This window comes from Dromaius novaehollandiae, chromosome 7 (assembly GCF_036370855.1).
Source record: "Dromaius novaehollandiae isolate bDroNov1 chromosome 7, bDroNov1.hap1, whole genome shotgun sequence".
Taxonomy (NCBI): Eukaryota; Metazoa; Chordata; class Aves; order Casuariiformes; family Dromaiidae; genus Dromaius; species Dromaius novaehollandiae.
Window position 1 is genome coordinate 40,601,047 of NC_088104.1, and position 24,058 is coordinate 40,625,104.

General features: G+C 48.3%; 1 long non-coding RNA gene across 1 annotated transcript; it reads left to right on the top strand.

Annotated features, from left to right (window-relative positions):
* The first annotated feature begins 3,222 nt into the window (after positions 1–3,222).
* On the top strand, positions 3,223–22,177 carry LOC112979831 (uncharacterized). The gene is made up of 4 exons (XR_003258282.2): positions 3,223–3,454; positions 3,767–3,850; positions 14,385–14,541; positions 18,243–22,177. It is a non-coding gene; the product is annotated as an uncharacterized LOC112979831 (long non-coding RNA).
* Positions 22,178–24,058: the final 1,881 nt, after the last annotated feature.

Genomic DNA, 24,058 nt, shown 5'->3' on the forward strand with positions numbered 1-24,058 from the left:
AGAAAAATGAAGAGTGAGTCAAAGGTACCAATTGAAAGGAAGGGCCAAATAGCTTTGTTTATAGAGGGAGAAGGAAATTAAGGGTTGGTCTGAAAAAAGGCTGGGAAATGAAATGAAGATAAACTAGAAAAAGGCAAGGAATTGTTAGATTGGATGAGCTTTCTTTGCTCTTGAAAGCTCTGCTCTTATGAATACCAGTGACCCTTGAAGGATCTCTTTGATTGATTGGACAACTCCAGCTAACTGAGGAACACTGCTGTACATTTTTCATAGATCTTGGAGACAGACCTGCTAGCACAGGCTCAGTAGCAACTTGGATGGCTCTTTTCTAACCCTTTTGCACTGCTAATAGGTATTTTTCAGGCTGCCAAAGGAGGGATAATGAAAATCAAGCCAAGGGAGGTCTAAAAACCTCACTCCATCAAGGACAGTGTCTGCTCTGTGAATTGTCAGGAAAGGTTTAGATATTGGCACCGTCTTCTCTCCTGGAGGCAGGACAGTCAGGCAACTGAATTCTCCATAAATTTTCCTGTCATTCATCTGCCAGGAGTATTTTTCAGAAAGGCTGCTGTTCTATCCAGGTACTCCCCTTTTGTAATCGAATGATGATTTATTATCCAAGCAATGAAGAAAAATATATTGCATTGGAATTTATGAATGCATAATGATATGTGAGCCATAATAATGAATCGCTCCTTTCCCTCCCCTCCCTTCCTCATGTATTTTTGGATGTTTATTTCCATATAAATTTCTCTTTATTTATGTACTCCTAAGCTCTTCTTCAGAAAGGGGATTTCCCAGGTTAGGGTGTTGGAGAGTCTGAGAGATCCGAGTTAAAGAACAAGCAGAGGAGCCGTGTGCCTGCCAGCTTTCTACTCCCCTTTTGCTTTGCTGTCCCGATTCTTGCTCGCTCTCCTTGTCTGAGCTATTGCTGTCACGTGTCTCCCTTGAGGACGTGATTTTGACTCATGTAACTATTTGCCTAAGGCCCCAGTGCGGGGCGTTGCACAAGTCTAAGGCAAGCCAAGCTCCATGACCACTTGGTTGGCTCCAGCTTGAGTTCAAATGAGAAGGAGCCCGAATCTGGTAGCCTGAACTGCATCATGCTCTTTGCACCTCCCATGCCTGGATTACATGCCTGAGAGCTTGGACCATCACTCAGGTGTGTCCAGACCTTTCTCTTCCTGGAGAGCCCTGAGCTTTGGCATTGAGTCAGCAATGTGGACAGCAGCTCGTCCTCAAAGAGAGGTCTTTGCTCCTTGTGGGTTCAGGGCCCAAAGCCCTGAAGGCTGCGTCCCCAAAAAGAAAGATGGCTTATGTAAATCAGGCTTTGGGGATAGTGTCTGTTTTATTGTAGTTACCGTCGCCGTCACGGTATTGGCTCTGTCCCAGATGCCGTTGGTGGTGTAGCCCCTGCCACCGCACGGTTCAGCAAGGACCGGCAGACTCCAGCAAGCATCGTAGCCTCCCCAGGTTGTCCTGGTGAGAGACGCGTGAGGGGTGGCTCCCCGTGGATGCAGCATTACACCTCTTAGAGGCTTCCTCTAGGCCCAGAGTCTTAGGTACAGCTTGTAGTAAAACTGAAGGCGTCAAGGGTCTGAAATAATAAAGGCTATGAAGAATGGGAGGAAAAAAACTATTGTTACTGCCTTGGGGCAGCAGCGTTGGAGAGAAACTGAAGCCTGCCATGAAGTGAAATGAACCTGGTGACATGACTTGTGCAAAGTAACTCCAGATCAAGTGTTGAACCTAGCTGTCATGATGCCCAACCTTCACTGCAAGGCTGTTTTTTCCTCTGTACTGCATTATTCTGTCTGGTTCCATTTTGGAAGCCAAGATAGTGACACATGTGATGGCAGAGCCATTATAAAAATATATATATATAATGTTTGAAAAAGACAAACTTGTTTAAGCAGATTCAGTGGCGTGGTCCTGGCCTGTCCTGCCCTGTACAAGTTGGGGTAGATCGAGAGTAACTCCACGATAGGCAGAAATGACACCAACTAAAACATATCCTGATTACCCCCTGACACCACCACCACCTCTGCTATTTTGCTGGGGAAACTTCTAGCTAGACTGACTCTTGTGTTTATTTTCTAGAGTTATTTGCAAATATTTGTGTGACACTTCCAATCCTGTCCAGTTGCTTACTATTATGCTGTGCTTGAAATGCAGCTCGCAAAATGCATTATTTTATGCTGAGGATGTCAAAAGAGCTTCATGGTGGTTAGTGACCTAGAATCTGCTGAAATTCAGGAGCTGGGTATCTAGTGTACAGAAACTTTGTCAAAATTCCCAGGCCAGGCCAGGCCAGGCCATTTTGTTATACTTGGTATATTCAAAGCACATCACAGGAAAAAAAAATTGTTGCCCATAAGGGCTGTAGGAAACAATCCCACAGTTTTGGCTGCTCTGTTAAAGTCTCGTAAGGCAGGGTAGGCACTGCAGCAGGCTTCATCCCTTTGGGGCTACAACATGTGGTTCTGAAGGGATTAATAAACCCGCTGCATTTCCAAGAGTGCTGTAACAAGATGGTGTTGCAAAAGCATCTCAAATACAGAGTAGGACTTTGGCCGGAGGCAGGCTTTTCAGTGTCTGGGACTGCACACACACAGGCGCTCTTAGCTCACTCAAGACGAAGGCGGTCTTTAGCAAAATGAAGACATTACTGGAAAACATAAAACTTTATCCTTCCTTGCAGGCTGCATTTGCATTTGAATGGTTTTTATTCTTTTCATGCTCATAAAAAGTGTTATATTAAATATTAATATGGTATTTTTCTCCTGTTACTGTACACTTTCCACACACCTGGAAATTAACTCCGTTGTAACCACAATACCCTCCGCAAAAGAAGACAAAAAAACCTATTTATCCTAATGGAAGAATATTGAAAAAGCAGATTTGAGAGTTTCGTATTTCCACCGGCCTGCCAGATGCCTTGACTGACGTTACTAAACATACAGGCAGGACTATCTCTGTGTTCCTTTGTTATTAAAATGCAGCAGAACAGCAGGGCAGGCAGGGCTTGGTACAGCACAGAGAAGGGACTCTTAAAAACCTGTTTAACAGGCTTGCTTTATCTCAGGGAGTTGTGCTCTTGGGAGGGGAGTTCAAAGGAGCATGAAAATTCGGGTTGGTGCCGCTGGGTGAGCCATCTCTGACTTTTCCACCAGCTGGAGCGGGACCTTGTGTGAGTGGGAGAGACGGGAGAGGGGCCAGGCGAGTTCCCCCCCATCCAGGGGCTGCAGGGTGGCTGTTGGTTCTGGTGCAGCCCCTTTTGCACCAACTCTGGCAGCATTTGGTGCATTTTGTTCCCTGTAGTAATGCTTGAGCCCTGATTGTTTCCAGTTTCTTCAGCACTGGGTTCTGGCATTTCTGAGTAAGGTGTGAATATGTGAATTTAAACTTGAATTTGGAGCAATGCAGAACAGGAGGAAGAAAATTTTTCATAAAGGTAATGAACTTTAGACACATATTATCTAAAAGCACAGTGATTACACTTTTGTGCTCTTAATATAAAATCTACTAAGGTATCTTAGCTGTAGTTTCTCATTAAATTGCTATTTAATCTGGAAAGGTCCATGTGAAACTTCACATCTAAGAGTGAAGCTGCTCTTACTCTGAGGACCTAACTGATTTCTTTAGGCTTGCTATGTCAAATTCTCCTTGGCAGTCACTACTGATTACATAAAAATAGGGAAAAGAGTCTATCACGTGGTCCTGGTTCGGTTGTTTGTGTTGCATGCCAGCTGACTGATCTTTTCAGGTTGCCCTTACAACGAAGGGAAGAGCTGGAAGAACGAAGACCGTCCCAGCCTGGCAGCGCAAAAACTGCTGACTCAGCTAAGCCGTATGTTTGAATTGCACATGTTAAGCTAACAGACTGTAGTATTTACGAGACTTCCCTAAACGCTTAAATCTATTTTGTGGACAAAAGGATTTTAAGTTAATTTGTTTTGTTGAGAGAATAATTTAAGCAAGTTAGCATTTTGTTGACAGAATTATGAAGAAGTGTGTTTTGTCCGCATAAGCGATTGGACAGTTAGCAGAATGCATTTTCTCTGCAGAACGAGGTATGTGCCAGGACTGTCAAACAACATGTCCTCCATGGTTTCAAGTCAGTCTGTCAACAAAATGAATACAAAATCCTTTTGTCCACAGAATGAACTTAGGTGTTAATTATTTGTTGATGAAGAATGCAGAGCCGAATGATCCTCTGTTGAGCACTGATAAAATGTATATATATATATTTTTATATATCTGTACAAACACACGTGTACAAACACACACACACACACACACACACACACACACACATATAATATGTGTGTGCATGTATACACAGACACACACAGTTGTGTACCTTTGTTGTCAGAGAGCTAATGTCACAAACCAGCAGTCTGGCAGGGAACAGCATCTGATCCAAGCTGGGACTAGACATGGTCTGGGTATCATGCTCGTGCTGAGAGCACCGTGAGGAATTACCTAGTGTAGAAATGTAGAACGTGAGGGCTGGAAGGCCATGGGTAGTGTTTCTAGCAGGGATTCAAAGCATCCCCTTGTGAGTTTTAATTCCAGTTCTTCTTGGTATGGTACAAGCACATGCGGGTTGCAGTGGTTTTCCTGCCTTGAAGAACTGTGTCACAAGTAGAGGTGGCAGATGATGAGCAGGGAGAGGATGTGTGCAGGACCTGTGTTTCAGGTCGTGCAAGCTGGGAGCTGAGGCATAATGAAGCGAACTCATTTGTTTGAAGTCCTATGGGGAAACAACTCTCAGGGACCAGGAATAGATCTGAATCTTCTGGAGCACATAAACCACACAGAGGAAGGTGGTCCACCGTGAGCTGCATGCCCATACATGATGGAAATTCCACTTAAATCCTGATTTTCAACACAGTTGGACTCATCTGAAGCCTACTGATGCCAATATTTTTGCTGATAGAGTGTGATAGCAAATATTCCCAGGGCTCAGTTTTGAAGGTGGCGTCTGGGGCTTCAGCTCTCAGCACCTCTTGGGTAGCCCTGGGAACATGACGGGAAAAAAATGTTGTGTGTTTTATTCTGAAAATGGCATTATAGTTGCATTTTTATTTTTCAAGCAGTCTGCCCAGCAATAAATATCTGGAAAAGAGCAAGAAAAAAAAATATTCACTCATTATGTCAGAAAAATGACACTAAATACTTTTTTTTTTTCCCTCCCCCTTTCCCTCTCCTCTTTTGTGCTTTTAAGAGGTTTAAAGTCGATGGAGGGTAGGAAAATATGAAATAAAGCTGTGAAGAAATATGACAGTGTCACGGTAAAACACCGAAGTTCATCCCTCTAATTTGTTTTCATGTTCATTCAGGAGGAAGCGACCGACTGATCCCCGAGTTCATTTATCCTGTTTAAAGTACCCCAGCTTTCAGCTTAGCTAACTGTCAGGGAAGCCGAAAGGAGAGGAAAGCAGTCCCTTTTCTGCTGTGTTTTGTCTAAATATTCCAGTCACTGCCAGAGTCGCGAGGTGCAGGAGCGGTGCAGCGGGGAAGGAGAGGCGAGGTTAAAGGCATGAGAGCTGTTTCTCCTAATGAGGTTTGTCATTTACAAGGGCATCATCACCTCTGTTCCCCGCGAGGGAGCACTTCTGTCAGGCACGCTCTGCCAGGCCCCCTTCCACCTGCCCTTGCAGAACGTGACCTTTCTCGGACGCGGCCCCATGCCTGCCGTTTGGGGGGAGCTCGGCCAGCTGTGGGGTGCCCCGGCAGGCCGTGGCCACCATGATGGCCACCTTCGCTTGCGTCACCAGGTGACAACCCTGGTTCAGCAAATGGGCTCTGCCAGTGTCCCTCACCGCTTGGCACGATCACTAATGACTGCAGCGTATGTGAGTGTTTTGCAGGCCACTGCGAGCCCTGCGCATCCACTTCTCCAGGATTTGAGCCACGATCGCCAACGCCGTGATCCTCACGTCCTTCGTCGGCAGCCCTGCAGCCTTATTAGCCCTTAGTTAGCCGGTTCCAGGTCAGCGGCAGCGGAGCTCGAGTGGGACCTCCACAGAGAGGTGGTGCTGGGAAGCCCAGGGAGAAGTAGGCAGCAAATGAGGACCATAGCATCCAAATCTCTAATATGCAAACGATGCAAGCATCTTGTGGAAATCCCAACCTGGAAGTGAAAAGGTTGCAAACTGCAGATGTTACATTAATGCATGTTTGAAAGGCATTTGTTCGGGGCTGCATATTAAGAGCCAAACGTATGTCCAAGTAATAAAAAAATGTAATGCTAGCCCTGAGGGGCCTTACTAAAGCTGGGATTTTAAAAAGCATGCAGCACCCATAATGTGGGATGTCTGAAAATCTGGCCAGTGTACTCTGAATTTAATGTAGGGAGGCCACACTTTTAAAATGGCTTGTTAAAAGCACAGTGACAAAAATAGACTTCAGTCCCCTCAGTACTTCAGATACATCCTTACTGCTCACCAACTCACGCACTTGCGTACATCATGCTGGATTTTCATTTTACCCCAAGGTCAAGTCTGAGATGTAGACATTCAGAGTTGCACCTACTGATAAAACTCATTTTGCAGGCAAGGAGAGAAGAGTCACATTTTCATATAGGCAAAGGCAGGACACTTGGAAAAATAAAAAATATATACTAGGTGTTGTAAGGAAGAGAGAAGGGCGTACTTGCTGTTAAACATGTAATTTTCTACAATATGGTACAGAACAAATTTTTGAACCACTAGAAGGGCCAGCTGGCCTTAGCCTGTATGCATTTTCTTTGCTAATGTATTTGGTCTTGCTGTTGGCTCCAGCACAATCCTCCCTTAGATGATCTGACCTACATTACTTTCTAGGTGAAGCTGTAAGTGTCACTTTAGTATGTATGAGTGATGTAACAGAATTTTTCAGTATGTAAATTATTATCAGTTTCTTTTAAAGCCCTAATAACTAAGTGCATGAATGACTAGAGCTGCTTGGTAAGGTCTGTCTGCAAAGGTCACACAGCATTATTTCTAATGTAAACCACTGAAGTAGTCTCTGTAGTAGTTTGATATGAAGAAGAAAAATGGCAGTACTTGTTCCACCTTTATCAAAAAGAATCAAGGTGTGTGTGGTTAACTGCTTCATGTTAAGCAGAGCGCTGTGAAGGATGGTTAGATCACCCTGGCTGCCTGCAGGCCGGTGGAGATTTCTGCTGCTCGAGGCATTTGCACTTGTTTATCCAGCAGAATCCCAAACTAATGGAGCTGTCGTTATAACCTGACAGATAGTGAACATATATAGGGGGCAAGATATGTGACTCAGAGCGGCATTCGTTTGGAACGGCCTCATTATTCACATGCAAGAAATCCCTCAGTGAGTGCTGGGCTCCCCTAATCCAGATAAAAAAAAAAAAAAAACCCAAATTCACAGTCTGTGCAGGCGACCATTTCAGACCTAGGCTGGAGAGCTTTTCTGACTCTGAGATGAGTTTCCGGTATTCCCACAGGAAACTTCAGGTGCACCAGAGGTTCACACTGCTTCCCTGAACACATGTGCTCAAAGACAGGGCCCAACTACACAGCCCAAGACTGAAAGCTATAGATGCCTCTTGAGATTGAGACGTATCAATGCCTATTGATAAGAATCGATATTGATAGGTATTGATAGTTATTGATGCCTATCGATACTGATGCCTATTGGATAGGGATTGATATCGATAGGTATTGATAGTTACCGATGCCTGTTGATATTGATCCCTGTTGATAGGTATGGAAATCAACAAGCATCAATACCTCTCAATATCAGGAGGGGTCAATGTCAATATTGATCGATGCCTACTGATAGCAAAATTGGCCTGCGACCAAAAGGAATAGATGCATCTCAAGACTGAGAAGTATCGATGCCAGTCGGTAGGGATTGATACCTATAGATATCATTCTATAGTGGTATGTATGGAAATCTAAAGTCATCAAGGCCTCTTGGTATTGAGAACGGTCAATGTTAATAGCCATCGATGCCTACTGAGAGCAAAATCAATCTGAAAGCAAAAGCTTGAGATGCCAGTCAGATCAAGAGCTATCGATCGTTATCAGCAGGGGTCGATGTCAATAGTTATTGATGACTATTGATTCCTACTGGTATCAGTAGGCATTGATGCCTGTTGAGATCGAGAGATATCAGTGCCTATTGGTAAGGATTGATGTCTATGGATGTTGAACCCTAGCAATAGGTATGGAAATAGCAGGCAGAAGAGATGGGTCCAGCACCCTGCTGGGGGAGCAAAGAGGAAAGAAGAGGGCAAGCAGTCCTCCTTGGGAGAAGCCCATGGTGGCTTGCTGCACACACATGCTGGATTTGCAGGCAGCCTGAACCGAGGGTGAGGGCAGCCTGCTTACGAGATGCTACATGGGTAGACAACGTCAGGTCTTGGGGAGAGCCTGGGAATCAGAGTACCCTGACCAGAAGTAGGCGAAATGGTCTCCAGGCCAAGTCTTCACTCATAGACGTGCTGGACATGCCCTCATGCACGTCTTGGAAGTTTCTGTGTTGTCCTTGCTCACTGAACCGCTTGTAAAGCCTCTCCTGGTCACCTTGTGCTCACCATGCCTGCTCTTCCCGCCCAGCGTCGCTTGTCCTCTCACCCAGAACTATGTGGCTGGTGGGGACATCTCTCCATTAGATGTTGATGGCACCCATCACGGAGGAGCTGGCTCCCTCGTGGGACTCCTTAGCGCTGAGACAGTCCTGCCACCAGTTCCCTCCTGCAGACTGGGTACATCACCTAGCAACGGACGTAGGTGCTGGAAGCATGTTAAACTCTTATTAAAGCAAATCATATTTTCTAGCTCACCTTTAGCCTGGTAAAGGCCCCACTATGCCCATTGCAGGAAGAGATTTCAATCTTAATAACCGAAGGAAAATCATACCTTTCTGTCTTGGCGAAAAGGGCTCAATTATTTCAGCTAGAGGGGCAGCAGCAGCAGTGTTAGCTTTCTTCCCTTTCTATAGCCTGACAAAAAAGCATGAAGATGACGCTTAGAAACAATAGGGTTGACTCATAAGGGGTGACTGTGTGTGACTCATAAGATGTAAGATTATTCCAGAGACTTAAAAGTGCGTATGTGTGTACTGACACCTGGGCTTGGGAGGGTGGTACTTGGTACCTGGAAGAATGCTTGCTGTGTGTTTGGAGATGTGCCTGACATTAAAAAACCCATGTTCCGTGGCACTGTATATGCGACTTACCGGATCGAATGGTCTTTCTGAAGTATCCCCAGTCTGTGAGGCAATCCAGCGTGAATCCCACTTCCCACATCCTGCGGTTCGGCATGTCTTTGCCGCAACTTGGAAGATTGTTGCTGACGGCTGGTGCGGTGGGAGCTGTAGCTTTTTAAGGAAGTTGAACCCACCCGCTTATGCTAGAGGCAGCCTGGGAAGGAAGGATCCCGACAGAACAGCTGGCCTGGGAAGATCTGCAGCTGAGTACCAGGATTTTGCACTGGTCGAAGCTGGTTTTGCAAGTTTGCTTTGAGAACAAGGAAAACCCCCTTCAGAAATGTGTGTGCAGGGGAAGTCGCATCCCGAGCATCACCGCCCTGTCCCTTGAAGCCGCTCCGTTAAGCGCCACGTATTCCCGGGTGACAAAGGTGCGCGTTTTCATTGTTACCGCCTCTCTGACAAACCCTCGTGGTCAGTTAACTGTCCCGTTCAATTAGAAAAGAAAGATACGGCTCGCCTGGCCCCTGCTGAAGGCGTCCTTGCAGCCGGCGGAGCAGAGGCGCTTCCTCGGGCCCCTTCAGCAAGACCGCGGCGGTGGCGAGAGAGCTTCATTCGTTTCCCGGCACGGAGCGGGGCCCTTGCGGCTCTTCATTACCAGGTGACGGCAAGGGACGGCAGCTGAGGGATTAATGAAACGAGCCTGCTTGAACGGCTCCAGTAAACTATCGATCCGCTTCCCCCATACGTGGCTTGTTTTCCTGGATTATAACCAAAGCCACTTTTTCCTTAAAATGAAGAAAGCTGTGGGGATTAAATGTGCCAACACTATTTTCAAATCCTGTGACATGCAGTGGCATCTTGTCCTATTAATTTGCAGCCCAGAGAAGATAAAGATCTTAAAAGATCTGAATTTCAGGGCTCCGTTACTCCACAGGGAAAGATGTCGCTTCCCAGCTTGGTGGCTTCCTATATTTAGCCGCACGTAACAGGGACAGCAGCTTCGCCTCATGCATGTCTAGGTCCTTACCCTCCTGATGCTCTCTGCCATGCTCCTCTTATTAAGGCGTCTGAACATCCTAAAGGAGGGTCTCTTCGGTGTGATCCGATTTAAAATGACTCGATTTGACATGCACCCCTGCCCCGCATCAGCATAGCTCAGGGGGGCTTCTCCACCACGGGCCACGCGACAACCGCTCCCAAGACAGCGTTCGTGTGTCGGGATGTGAAAATACTTGGCTTGGGGGGGGGGGGGGGGGCTATTCTGCATTTTCCTGCGCTGCTAAGTTAGCCGATGTGGAATCAGAGGTTGGAGGATTTTACTGGAAAACTTGCACCTGCCGAAGAGCCCCAGCCCGCTGGAGCTGCTTGCCGGCGTGCTGCCGACGCGCGCTCGAGCCCTGATCACCTCCCCTTTCCGGGCACTGCCGGCAGCGGTTTACCAGAAGGACCGTGAAGGGGCTGGTGCAAAAGCGGGCCGAGCTGTAAACGACGGCTTTGCGCTGCCGAATGTGAGCCGCCCGGTGACTAGTGCAGGGCCAGCCCTTGACAGAAGGCCGAGTTGTTCAGCAGCAGCAGACACCGGCACTAAGGGTCGGATTTGGAAACCGCCTCGTAACTCGCACACGAACGTTAACGTGCGGCATCAAAGATTACTGGTGTTACCAGGCAGCCATCCGCACAGCGAGCTCGCTTTGGGTAGGATTTTTCTCCTGGAAAAAATAAGAACGAAGATTTGTGAAACCCTTTCCGAGCTCTTCGCCCGCTTTCAAGCTGCAGGCAGTCACGGGCGTCTCCGGCGCGCAGCCCGTGTCCTGCCTCTCTTCAGACCCGCGCGTGGTCTGGCGTGGATGTGGCATGCGTGCACCGAATGCGGATGGCATTTTAAAGAGCAAGGTGTCTCCTGAAGAAGTCTCTCGTGCTAAATTAACCCTCTCAGTGAAGCCTGTGTCCAGCACCAGACTGTGCGAGTCCGGTTCACGGTGCAGCAGTACCTGGGGCCCCTGAACAGCAGAGCGGGTGGCATCCTGCTCCACTAAGGAAGCTCACTGCATGTATAGGTATATTTATTCATTTGACACATTGCAGATCTGGTGTGTCAAGGACTTTTTAGGACATAGTAAGTAGCTTTTCACGGTAACTGGCTTGAAAAAGGTAGGAAAAAAAAAAAGTCAGATCCCCATAGTAGAAAGCACGAAAGGCCAAGAGCTTGCGACTTGGTGCTCAGCAGAGTCACACTTTCAGTCTTTCTTGGTTGTACCAAAATGAAGAGCACGGAAGAGATTTGGCAATGCATGCAGGAAGTTTTAAAATCTCTGCAGGAGTTTAAAAAAAATAGAAAAATCAAGGTGATTCCACAAATCTTTTTTCAGGAAAGGGTCTTTGAAGTCATCTAAAGAATTTGGCCCGTTTCCATTCATTTCTAGTTGTGTCTGAACATACAGTTGGAAATACATGGTAGGAAAAAGTGAACTATTTCTGATCTGGTGAAATTCAGATGATGTGGAAGTAAAGCTCAGTGTGGCGCCTGGTTTTGCAGTTGAAACCAGTGCTAGAAATTTCTCCATGTGTCACTGGGCTGGTTTTTTCCATTGCTGATGAGTATTTTTTGCTGTAGTTTTAAGCTTACAAAGCAGTGCTTTCCCCATTCCCTCGGAGAGACAGCTCTATACCCCTGTGGGACTTTTTTTGCAGGAAGATTTTCCTGGTGTTTATTCCACATTTTCCCTAGCTCAATACCAGCCCATTATTCACAATTAGGACTGGGTAAAAGGCGTATGGGGGGATGATTTCAGAGAATTGGTTGAAAACTGGGGGAAAAATATAGGCCCATCGTGCTGTTCATTCTTTTTAAAGGACAGATGTGCAGTTAACAGCGTGAGAAGTTTTGATCGGAGATCACCCTGCCCGTGATACACCGCACGCAGATTTGCAGTGATCACGGTTGCTCCTTCCAAGCCCACCTTGCCGTAGCAATAAACACAATTTCCTTCTGCTTTGGTGCAGAGCTGGCTGCTGCTCTTTGCTCATTAGGAGCAACCAATTTAGTAGCCATTCGTGTTTCTTTCCGCCTTGCCAGGGCCCTGCACCTGGCAGAAATTAAGCAGCTGGAGTTCAAGGTCTTCCCAAACTGCTCGTGTTTGCCTTGGATGGAGCTAGGCCTGCAGGACCACGAACACCCCTGCTGTGGCAGATGCTTGGCTTTAGGATTCTTCTTTCTGCCTGCGGAGAAGGTTGAAGGGCTTTGAAGTCGGAAGGAATCAGTGTCATGTTCTCTGAGGTACAAGCAGCGTATTGCCACTTTGTAGGTACAGAAAGATTAACAAGGAATAGCTGTACAGGCTGAGGATGTGCTGTTTTTTATTGCATGTCTACAACACTTCAAAAGGACCAAAGAAAAAGCGCCCATGGTTTTCAAAAATGAGTAATTACTACTTTGGGAATGTAGTCCCAATTTTTTCCAGTGTCCCAAGTAAACACCTGATCATTGCAGGAGGAGGGGTTAGCAGTCATCCCAGAATACCCCCCAGCTCACCAGTCACTTTTTACAGTTGGCCAATTTTTTAAATCAGCAGGTCATCCAACTTTAATGTTTTTGTGGAGCATTTGAAATCAGCTGCCTCTTCCTCCCTGGGCGCTTCTCAAGTCCGGTGTCATCAAGCAGAAGATAATCTTGCAACAGGTAGTTCATCCTGTTGAAAGCAAGAACTTCAGAGCAGAGACAGTGGCAGATGGATGCTGGAAATACAGCTCTTCTCGAGGGCTCGTCCCAGAAACTGTGTAGCTCCCTGCTAACCCCTCAGCCTCCCTGGCTTTACTGGGCCAAAATCAGGTCATCTTCTGCTGCACCCCATGGCAAATCTTTGCTGTATCTGTCCCAGCCACTGCTCATCCCCCTGCAAAGCTCACTGGAAGCACGTCCTCCATTGCTGCATCTTTTCTTTACCCCTTTGCTGTTACGACTCATCGGCACTTGACCGTCTCCTTCCCTTTCTGAAGGACAAACACCCTTTCAGATTATGCGAAGCTGGGGAGCAGAGCCACCCGTGTCTTTGTGGGTCTCACAGATGCGAAGGGGATTTCTGTCTGCGAAGTGCTGCGGCTTGCGCTGGACCTAGCCTTGTAAGCACCGACGTCCAAGCCTGCCCTGAGCCGCTCCTTGCTCGGGGCAGCTCACAGGACTTTCACGACATAGCGAACCCCGTGTGTACCGTATACATACAGTCACACACTGTGCATAAAATCACGGATGTATTTGTATAGGTAACAATGTTGTTGAACTGTTACGATACCTTCCTTTCCCTTTCTAGCAGGGAAAAGCTTCCTAGCCAGCTATGCCACCGCATAATTTAATGACTTATTTAGCATGTTTAGCATAAATGAGCAGAGGCCCTAATAACACAGCGTGGAAAGGGAGATGGAGATGTTTTGAAACCTAAAGAGAGAAGCCTTAGTGGGAAAACTTTAAATGCAGGAGGAGGACAGGCGGCTCTCAAGCGCTTGTCAGAGGCTCCCGTTCCCGGTTCCGAGCGTCCGTAAGAGGGAAGTCACGGTGGCAGCTCTCCCGCGGCAAGGCGAAGCCCTTCCCAGGGCGTCTCTGTGTCCGCGTGACCTGCAAAGGCAGGGCCTGCAACGAGTTTCGGCCTGGCCTCCGCCGATCAAATAGCAGCAGCAGCTACGCGGAGTCCCCTGCGTAGGGGACGTCTCGCCCGTATCAGTCTCGATCTGCGAACGGCTGAGCGCGAGGATCCTCGGGGACTCTGGCGGTCTCCCGGCACGGGAAGGGGCCGTAGGAGAGCAGGGAAGAAGCAATTTTATTCACAGGGGGATCTGACTGTGCAGTGAGAGGAGGGTGCAGAGCCATCCCCTTGGAGAAAACCTTTCCAGCTCAGTCCCAAAGCTTATTCCCAAGACTCCTGTCTCTACACGCAGAAACAAACCACAGATCTTTGGTCCTGTGCAGGGCCCGGCCCCGGGAGAGAGGAACAGGACCGCAGCAAATGCATCAAGGACTTGGCTCCTGCTTTTTGTGGGGGCGGCAGGGGAAGGCAGCGGGATGAAACCCAGCGGTGGGGAAGGGTTAGGCTGTTGCTTGGGCAGCAGCCCAGTCACTGTAGCTGTCTCAGCCACTGCTCATCTTTCTCCAGCTCTCCCTGAAAGCACATCGTCCTGGGCTGCATCTTTTGTTTATCGCTTTTCTTTCTTTGAAGGTGCTGGCGCCACATTCGTGAAGTCACTGTGGAATGAGGAGGAGGAGGAGGAAGAGGAGGAAGGATCACTGCCTGCTGCATCACCGCCTTTCCTCCCTCGTAGCTCTTCTCCTGTCTTTGGCACTGAGATTTGGGGATGATGTGTCCTGCCGTAAGGGTATGCAATTACTTTCGTTGGGAAAAATTGAATTTACATGTTATGTGTTTTGAACTCCGTAGCATCTTAGCTGTGGGAACTGCTTTGATTTCATTGCAAAATGAGACTGGTGCAAATAGGTGACAAGGTAGCAAGACCTGTTTAAGCAAAAAAATAGCTTTGGTCGTTATCCAGCACGTGAAGAGTGCTGTGGGCAGCTCTGTGGGAATTATAATGATGTGTCTGATAGCGCTTTCTCGTACTAAGGTTTCCTGGAACTTGCTGGTCTGTTTTCAGTTTTTAATTTTGCCAGACTTTGCTTGGGTTGATATTTTGCTGCAAACACAGCCATGGACCGATATTTCAAAATTATTATTATTTTAGGCAAATCACCTGTTTTTGAAAGCAAGGCATTGAGATCTCTGCTTTGTCCTGTACCTACCAACAAAATTCTGGAAGCCTTTTTCTGAGAAGTTTGGGTCCTGTTCACATGCAGAGGGGATGGGCGAGGGGGAAAGTCAGGGGTTAGTGCTGGTGCCCTGTGACCTTTGAGCGTGTGATGTTGCAGCACTAAAAATGGTGCTTTACCGTATCCCGAGCTTGTGCATGGAGCTACGCTGCGGTCAGCTTTTGGTGAAGTTTCTTCAGCGTTGATGTTCCTTTTCGAAATAGCTTGGACTGGGCCACGGACGGGCACTCCCAGTTTCAGACAGCATTTCCCTTTCAGCAGGACTCACGTGTGCTGTATCAAATAGCAAAACAATTTGAAATACGCAATGGGCTTTGAATTATAGATGTCCAAAGCCTGCAGGAGCCACTGCACCGATCTCACTTATCATTTCCTAGCATCAGATCAGCATGGTTTCAGACACCCTGGAGAAGGTCCTGAACACAAGATGGTTAAATTTTAAATACAGCAGAAAGGCGTCCAGATTCTCCATCTTCTTGCTGCTTTTCATTATTGATTGGCTTGCTAGCATTGCATGTGGGTTGAACCGTACATTTAACGGCCTTGTGTCGGAGGCGGGATGGGTATGCTCGTTCCTGCCACGCGCACCCAGCTGCGGGCCCCTCCTGCGGCACCTGCTAAGGTGCGTGGAGCAGAAGCTGCCCTTTCGGCAGCAGTGCTCTGAAGGTCCTGTCCTCCGCAGAGCCTTTGCGGAGAAGCCTCTGCTGTGCTTCCGTGTGACTCGGAGGTTTCTACACGAGCCGCGTCTCTTTATGCTGGTGCTGACAAGAGGCAGGGATCTACCTCGCCGGCGGTGCCGGATGGGGAGTGGAGTGGCAGCGCTGCTTCTGCATCTGGAAATCCTCCCGAAAGCAGGAATATGCGAACCGTACCGTGTGCGCAGGCCAGGCAGGGTCGTCCGTAGTGCGGGAGGTGGCTGTTGCCTCTGAGCGTGGCGTGCCCCACATCTGAGGGTACACAAGCTGAGGGTTTTGACCTCACGCTGTCGCTAGTTGGGTCGGCGCTGTAGAGAGAGATGAGAGAAAGCTCCTCATCCCAGTTTTGTTTCCTTGTGTGAGGATGGAGAGAGGGAATTGTTTTCCGGAAAGCGTGCTGAATGGAGGTGCTGCCCTGGCACTGCATATCCTGAAGTCCTGAGCTGCCCTGCCGTGCCTCAGCGCTGATCTGGCTTTGAGCAGGAGGAGGACTAGAGAGCTCCAGAGGCCCCTTCCAGCCTGGGTCGTCCTGCGGTGAGCACGTGCAGCCACTGCCGCTTGGAAATCTGTCGCGGCTCACTTGCCTTTTGTGCCGCAGGCTTCGCACGCTGAGCTGGCCCGATACCAAGGAGAGCTGGAAATGCAGCCAGGATCCTGGGGGCTTTCAGCAGGCCCTGCGTGTCCTGGCCTCCGGGCCCGCAGGAGCCTCCTGCTTGTGGCGGCTCCTCAGCCTGCGCTTCCCTCTGCCGGGCTGCGTTTAAAGCCGAGCTGCTTAGCGGCGGGAGGGGATCCGGCGCTGCCCCGGGCCCTCGGCAGGGAGGGGGTTTCTCTTTGCCGCAGTCCTGCCTTCCCTTCCCTCCCCTCCCGGGTCTTTGGTATTTGCAACACAGCTGCAATAGGGGCCTGCACAGCGTGGCGGTGGCCCGAGGGCAGAGCCCAAATTCAGTCTCCGCGCTCCTGGCTTTCTGCCCTGGGTGGGAATGACTGCGTGGGCTCCTCATCCAGGCCGCGACTAAACCCTGAAGGGGAGGACAGCTGGGAGGTGGGTGTGCGTGTGTGTGTGTGTGTGTGCGTGTGTGCAGTGATGCCTTCTGGTCTGGAGACCAGGTAAGGGTAAAAGCTGGCCTGTTCGGCAGCAAATCAGCCTGGATGTTTGTCACGGGTGTTGAATATTAAGTGCTGGCTCTGTGCCTGCAGTTTATTCATTCCTTTAGGCCCTATTCATCCTCCCTCTTTCTCCCGTTTTCTGTTTTAATTTTTCGAATGCCGAAATGAGCGGCTTTGCAAAACGCACAGCGTGTTTTCCATATGTTTCTGCCCAGTCTCCGAATAAATTATAGCTTAAACTTGGGAGTGCTACATCTGTCACTTGCTGTAAAGGGGGCCTTGAAGAATTTTGCCTCGGCAAGCCGTAATTGCTGATAACTGCTCCTTTTATGCAAATCCCGGCGCGCGTGGGACTGCTAATGTGGCGACGTGCTCAGCGACGGCGCGCAGCTGCAGCGGGCAGGGCGGCTTCGCAGCGCTGCTCTGCATCCCAATGGGACGCCCTGGGAGGTATTTTTTCCAAGTGATCATTAGTTTAGATATCTGCAAACGAACCGTGCGGTGTGGAATGAAACCCAGAGAAAAACCTACCTGCTTTAGGTTGCTGCTTATCGCTAAATTAGCCTTCAGTGTTTATTTCTAAATACAAGGAAATTGCCTTTTGATTAGTGGTTGCTTTTATTACCTGGCTTCCCCGCACTTGGTGGTAAATGTAACTGCAGTGAGATCCCGCTGCCTGCCAACCTGGTTTGTGGTGGTGGTGCTGAATTACTGCCCCTTCTCGCCTGCTAAGGACTGTTGCAGCTCCCTCGGTGGTGGAGCACTCATTGCTCGGTAAAAGCTGGAGGTATGAAGTCCTAAGGCCTAACAGTGGGGCTATCAGCACCGTCCCTGCACTCTGCATCTGGTTACTGTGCTAACTGCCTTGCAGCAGCCGAGCGCTGGTGACTCGGACGGAGCCTGCAGAAGGCAAGGTGGCTCACCCTCTCTTTGCTCCTTCGACAAAGGCGCAGCTACTAAAAGGGCAGTAGCTGGGAAGAGTGTTAAGATGAGGCTACGTGCTTTGCTGAGCATCCTATAGAGCACTTTCTTCTTGCTTTAAGGCCTCGCTGAAGCATATGCACGTCACTGGGAGTCTGACCATCCGATTGACAAGGCCCAGAGACAGGGACTGGTGCAGCGACAACACGGCGCACAGTGTCCAAACTGCTAGCTAGCGAGCATCCAGCTGCTAGGGTTTGCGCTACCAAAAACTGAGTGATTATAGAGCACAACGGGGCTCGGTGCAGTGTATGGAGCATGTGTTTAGTGCTCCATCACTATTAGTACAAATTGTAATACTTGGCGCTTACCTGGCAGGGTCACCAAGCAGCACGGCTGGGTGATGGTCTCCGTGGTTAGCATTGCTCCCTGCCGCAATGCTGCACAGGGCTGGGGGGAAAGGCTGAGGCCAGCACGTGAATGCTCCTGGGGGACTGGCACTTAGCAGATTTCTCCCTGTTTTGTCCCAGGGGTGCAGTACGATGGAGGACACCCAGGTCCCAGCACGGCGCAGGATGCAGAGCGGCAGGAGCCAGCAGGGGACACAGCCAGCGCGGCCGTATGAGTTCCTGGAGCTGCTGGTTCTGTAAGTCATCTCTGGTGGAAATCCAGGGGAGCAGCCACATGGTCATTTATTGTGTGTACAGCAGCAACCCAGAGCCCACCGTCTCCCGGGGGCTGGCGCGGGAGGCTCCTCGTGCCGGGAGGTGTGCCGCGGAGTATGGATGCCCGGTCACCTGAAAGCTGGGCAGGCGATGTCACGCGAGGAGACTTCTGGCCCTGGTTGGCTTGGGAGCGTGTTCCCCCAGCGTGGTCCTGCTGGGAGGCAAGGGCTCTGCGGCTGCCGGCGAAACTCTCCTGCTGTGCACCCCTTGCCACCACGTGTAAGCTGGAGCGTGGCAGAAAGCACAACACTGTGCTGCAAACCCATGAGGCAGCTGGGGAGTGCAGCGGGTGGGCCCAAAATGAGGTACCTGCTAGACGTTCACAATGAAATCTGAGCCATTCTGTGGTAAAAATAAATCAGGAGAGAGGCTTTCCTTCCTCCTTAGCAGTGATGGGGATTGTTTCCTTGAGCGCGTGCTGGAGCTCTGAGGGACAGGAATGCAGCATTGACCGGGAACCAACTGGTCTGTCTGAGCATCTGCTGCACGAGGAGATGAGTTACCAGCTCATATGTCTGGGATTTCTTATCAGGTGCCTCCATTTGCATTACCGCCAGCTCCCAAAAGCACAGGCAATATTTTATTGCCATGGTTGAGTTTGGCAGGTACCATTATCAGTGACACCATCTGTGTCCCTTCACTTACCTGCTTGCAGTCAGGCTCCTCCTACCATGCTGGAGATTTCACTTGTTGGGGGAGAAATAAAGCTTTAATTGCACACTCCAAGGTGCGCCGGGGCCGTATTGGTGTGGAGAATTCCCGCTGGCTCCCACTCTCTGCTCCATCCCCTGGGCTGCCGTGAGCTCCTTTCTCTGGTTTCCTGCCACGAGCGTTGTGTGACAACAGGCTGCAGGCTGAGCTGGGGAACCGCAAGCCACAATACAACACAAATAACACACCTTCCATTTTTCTGGCCTTTTCTGTTGAGAGTTGAGCTCAAATGTCCCATTAGTCCGGTAAGAGGTGGGGCTACCCTGAGGAAAGCATGGGCTCCATAGACAGTGGATGGAAGGAATAAAACTCTCATTTTAGATTGCACATTGCCTGCTCCTCGCTGCAGTGCTCTGTCTGCTGGACCGTGCAACCTCTTGGGCCTGCGATTAGTTCTCTCCAATAGCAAAAGACTTAAAGGCAGTGTTGCCCTGTACATCACCCGTTCAATGAGGACAGTGCCCATGTCGGCCTGCAATGCTCTGCGAGTTTGTGCCACTGGCTCAGCTCTTGCCTAGTGAACCTGAAAAAAGGTGCAGGTCTTTTCACTGCACTGTTGTATCTGCTGGATTTCACACAGTGTCCCCGGGCTGCTTGGGAGGCAAGATAGGCACAGCATGAACCAGGCCCTTGCAAAATAAAAGAGCAAAGGTGACACTGGGGTCGTCCTTGCGAACCCTGCTAATGCTGGTCACTGCCTTTCTGGTAGCTAGAACAGCAATGAGGAAGAAACACTCTGCTTAAGAGCTGAGAGGGAAGAGTCCCCTCAAAGCAGCATTTTAATAGGGAAGGCTGAATTAAATGTGAAGGAAGTTTTGCAGTAATTCTCTCACAAATTGTTCTGGATATGTAAATAGTGCATGGCCAGCCCATATTAGCCGCATAGGAGTCTTTATTATAGACTGAGAAGATTCAGTGGTAGAGCAGGCATACTTGGTAGGATTATACCCATTAAGGAATGATTGTACCCATTCTACAGATGAGCAATGTAGATGCTTAAGTGGGTTATTTTACTTGTTTTACTTAGTAAATGTTGGAAGGTTTTGGTAATTTGGAATCCTTGCTCTTCCCAGCAGTATCTCCTGTGTTTCCCTAGTACAGGGGCACACCAAGCATTTTGCCTGGACAATACAGGAGAAAAGGAAAAGTGGAGGGTTTAAACTTGCTAACTAGAAATCCTGCCTCGCTGTTACCTGGAAGAACCTGGTGCCTGGAGATATCTTGGCTAACAAGCACATGGCAAGATTTAGAGAAGAATTAGGGGGGGGGGTTTGTATGGGTAGCAAAATGGGACAGCCTTCATGGTTCAGACTTAAGAATAATTTTGTATAGGAAGATAATTCATTTGTAGGGAAGAAAATTTCCCAGCAGGTTTTTCTGCAGCATTTCTTACACATTCCCCTGGAGAAGCTGGTGTGTGCTAGATCCATCAGCATTCGTCTTGGGTCACGGTGGCACTCCTTGGGTCTGATGCTTAAGAGCTTTGCTCTGTTGCCTTTACAGCCCACAATGGATTTGCCTAGAGAAGAGCATTGCACCGGCATATATTGAGGTGTGACTCCAAAATGCTGCATTTAATATTGTCAAAGACCCCTGGAAAATAAAACTCGAGTGTGCATCCAGTCTGTTCCCCTGATAATTGCGCATTCGTTGGCTAGTAGTAGCTTCGGGCAGGTTACAGCAGGAGGATGGACTTAAATATATTTAGGTTAAAATTACTAGTGTAACTACAGAAGTTTCTTGTTTGGACAGTCCCTATTTAGACAGGGAAACAAGGGAAGTGGCGGTGAGCAGAACAGCCTGGGCGGTAGTGTGTAAACGGCTGTTGCTTCTCAGCATGGAAGATCACCATCATCCTTCCTTGTAACTCGGGCCTGTGCTTGGTGAAGAGACTCGTGCAAGTAAGGCAGAGGAGAGGGTCCTCTTAATGGTTGGATCCATCACTGCCTTAGTGCATGTAATTATTTGGAAACAGATGTGATTGTGGCTGTCTCCCGTAGTCCTAGGCAATATTGAACAAGTCATCTACATAGCAGTGACTGTACGTATGGAATTACTCCAGCTATGTGGATGACTGGGCACTTATGTATATAAATCTGCAAATGTGGAGTAGGTTATAAAATTTATGAGTGCTTTAGCCCTTATAAATTTTTATCAAGTGTGGCCTTTAAAACTGAGGTTCTTTATTAGTGTTACATGCATGTTTTCTTTATTGTTAACCCTCTGCTCCTCCTTTGCCTTATAGGGGGAAAAAAGAGAGAAAATAAATGCTAAAAGGAAAGGGAAAGAGAAGATTTAGTTCACTGGATAAATGTAGTTTAACCAGTGTTAACCATTGATTAAGGCCTGATATTAAAGATTATATAATCCAGCTGAAAGGAATCTGGCAGAGAATGTTCCCATTAAATTCTGACAGCCTAAAGGCAGTATTGGCGAAATAAAACATTTATCAAATAAATCTCTGTTTACTAGAGGTAGGATGAAAATCTATTGCTTTTGCTGCCAGAACTAAGAATATAAGACATGGTGGTGCTGCAATACACTGGATGCACATTTTGAGGAAGGCAATAGTAGCTGGACCCTTTCCTCCTGCATCTCAGTACCTTTTCTCCTCTCTTTCCATGGTGGGGATGTCCTCGCTCCTCCCGTGCTTTCTTTGCTCTCACAGAGTGCAGTCTTTTTCTTTCCTTTTTTTTTTTAAAGAAGGAAAAGTTGCTGTTAGGATTATGTCCTATTACCTAAAGTGCTTGTTCTGCTACATGTACACGTAAATTTAATTATATTGGCCATATGAAAGATGCATGAAGGTTCACTTTTGGGAAGTATGCCAAAGACATCTTCTGAATGTGTAGCTGTTTGATGTAGGCTTCTGCATGGTAATTGAATTACTGATCAAGTACTGTATCAATGAAATAATCTTGGTAAATTCTGTGTACTTAAGTAACTATAGCCTCAAGGCTGTGGTAACTGAAGTAACCCTGCTATTGATTTTTTTGTTGAATGTGCGTATTTTACATGTTTTAATAAAAATGTCCTTTTCTAGCTGTTTCTGTGTCCTTCAGAATGGAGGCTTTTTTTCACTCATTCATGAAGGATTTTCCTAATGCTGCTTATAGTATGGGATGTCTCAGACATCCTTTGCATTGCCCCGTTGCTGCCTTCCTCCCCAGCCCTGGGGAATCCTGCTGCAATGCTCCTGCAGTGAAACACCCTCTGCTTCCACCTTCCTCTCCTGCAGCCCTTGTGGGGCAGAAAAATTGGCCATTCCCTTTCCGTTTTCATCACTCTCCATACAGAGAGTCCCTGCTTTAATTCTCCTGGAGTTTTGTGAGCAAGTCCATTTACATCACCTCCGTTGTGTCTCCCTGGTCCCTCCGCCCTGGTCTCCCCTTTGGATTGTCAGAGGGACTTAAGGTCTAAGGATGAGGGCAGGATGGTAGCAAATATGATTTGTCCCCAGTACGTCCCAGGGGAATTGTTCCAGGCCATACATGGGCAGTGGACTGGACTGGGCTCACAGGTGAGTGTTTAACTCCTTACCTTGTCTCTAAGAGACAAATGAGACCAGGCAGAGTGATTCCATCAAGATCCTGATATTATTATGGGTTCAGAGTGAATTGCTTTGTCTTTCCCCCCCATTCTTGGATGCTGATTTTTCACCTCTCCAGCAGGCTACACAATAGTTCAGCTCTAGTCCAGAGGAGCAGGTAAATTGGCGTTCTGCACAACGTTACTGTCAAATGGCACACAAAACACAGCTAAAGAAACAGTGAGTATGATCCTGGGATCATTTCCCATGTAAGCAGTTGTTGAGAATGTTCCAGGCGGTAAGATGGCAAATATAGTAACGCATGACACAGTATCTCCATGAAGATGTGACCATGCAACCAACCTGCTTATATATAAGGCTATATATGGTATGTAGTGGATGGACTTTAGCAGAAGTTACTGTGCAGACCTTTATTACGGAGTCTGGAGTCAGTCTGAATCTCACAGTGAAATCTAGCATTTATTCACTCTGCACTTTCCCTGGAGCAAAGCTGTTTGCTTCACCTTCGGCAGCAGTAGGCATGACTTATAGTATAAATGGCAGTAATGTGAATGTGACTGTAGGTCATTCCAACTAATTTTTGGACATAAGCATTATTATAAGCTCCTAAGAAATGGCATCAGCAAGAAAAGCAATCTGAAACAATGGGCCCAAACCTCCTGTGGTGAAATGCATGATTTAACTGCAGAGTCAATTCCTTCTGGCTTTTTAGAGAGTGGAGGTTTTAAAGAAAATGCCCGGCTCGCTCGAGCTCCTTCACTGTTCGCTGCATTACGCGAGGTATTGTTACGAGCTGGATCCGACGTGCTCCTTTCGCAGCTCCGTTCCCTGGTGGCAGGCGCCAACAATTCCTCCCGCGGTCGCTCGGGAGGCTTTCCAGGGACACCGAGGCCGAGGGCCCTGCTCAGAAGTCACGGCACGCCGGACCCGGCCTCGCTCAGCTGCGGGAGTAGCGCTTGGGGCCTCGTGAGAGCTTGGCTCAGCCGTGGCCGACGCACGGGGAATTTAGCGGCCGCTGCTTTGTGAACGAAAGCGTGCGCCTGGACGAGAGCCCGCGTGATCCCGGCGAGGATCCCTCGGGAAACGGAGGCTGCTGGCAAGCAGGAGCAGCCGGCCCTTCGCTTCAAAGGTTGCCAGTGTCCTTTTAGCAGCCGCATCTGCTAGCACCGGAGGGCCGGTTGTTACTCTTATTTTCTGGGATCTTGTCATTTTGAATCCTTTGCTTTTTTTAAAATTTATTTATTTAAAGAAAAAGAAGCAGCAAAATAAGCAATTACCAGGCATTATTATGCTTCCACTTGCTGCTTCTGTCCATATCTTTGAGGACTCACATGCAAATCCCCCAGTAGCAAAAAGAGTT